At 37.2% G+C, this 1,067-nt stretch overlaps 1 long non-coding RNA gene across 1 annotated transcript; it reads left to right on the forward strand.

Moving 5' to 3' along the window:
• Window positions 1-422, forward strand: LOC122240263. The gene is made up of 3 exons (XR_006219733.1): window positions 1-73; window positions 158-229; window positions 364-422. It is a non-coding gene; the product is annotated as an uncharacterized LOC122240263 (long non-coding RNA).
• Window positions 423-1,067: the final 645 nt, after the last annotated feature.

Here is a 1,067-nt window from a genome sequence, read left to right on the forward strand (position 1 = left end):
GGAATAGCGCACTCCCTTAGTCCATGATGGCCTTGGAGAGGGGAGGATAACCCCTGAAGTCACTAGCCCCAAGGTACTGTGCTATCCCTTGTGATTTCCTTGTATCCTGCCTACACCTTCATGAATAGCTCCTTATTAAACTTTCCTCAAATTGCAGAGTTTGTGTGTGCCATCTGTTTCCTGATATGACCTTGACTGATACAAAGTCCTTGGTTCACTTTTACGAAAGGTATTTATTAAGTGGTGGAGAAGTTCAATTTTATCTGGTATTCTGACTGACACACTTTATATCAAGAGAAACTTAAACATATATATGTGAAAAATGTGCATGGCTGCTAACCATATTTTGTTTTCCCCCTGGAGGCTCACTTCACGGGATTAGGCTTGTGAATCCTTTTCCCAGGCACTGTTTTCTGTCAGGTAACTTGATACGACTTCCAGTTTCAAAATTTTATGCTATAATTAAGTTAAGAAACTCTCAAGGCTTTTCCCTGCAATTTCCTCCATAAATGCTAGAATAACTTAGCTTTTAAATTTCTTCTCTGGATTTAGTAAGTGGGAAAGAAAAGTGACAATAAAGTGGGACAGGTAGAAAACTAATTCTCTTAATTCTCTAAACTTTCATTGTAATGACCCTCTTATCTTCCAGTAATGGGCAACCTTATTCCCCTAGGCTGCTTATTAGCTGCAGAAACTTGGGCAAGATATTTGTCCTTTCTAAACCCCAATTTTTTCAGGACCAGCATATCAGCATCTGGACCAGAATATCTACTTTCAGGATTATTGTAAGAATTTAATACAACATATGTGAAGGATCTAATATTGATGAGCCTGCACTGAGACCCAGTAAATGCTCTTTTACTTTATTCTTTCTTCCGACTGCATACTTAAAAATATTACATTGTATGTACTTCAAATGTTTGTTCAGTCCTTCTGCAACTGCTTCTCAGAAAGCCTGTGTACTTGGTGGACTGACTCTTTTCCCTTGTTTAAAAAATTTTTTTTTAGCTTTCGTAAAACATGCATAAGGTAAAATATCCCATCTTAAACATTTTTAAATGTATGGT

This window comes from Panthera tigris, chromosome B4 (genome assembly GCF_018350195.1).
Source record: "Panthera tigris isolate Pti1 chromosome B4, P.tigris_Pti1_mat1.1, whole genome shotgun sequence".
Classification (NCBI taxonomy): domain Eukaryota; kingdom Metazoa; phylum Chordata; class Mammalia; order Carnivora; family Felidae; genus Panthera; species Panthera tigris.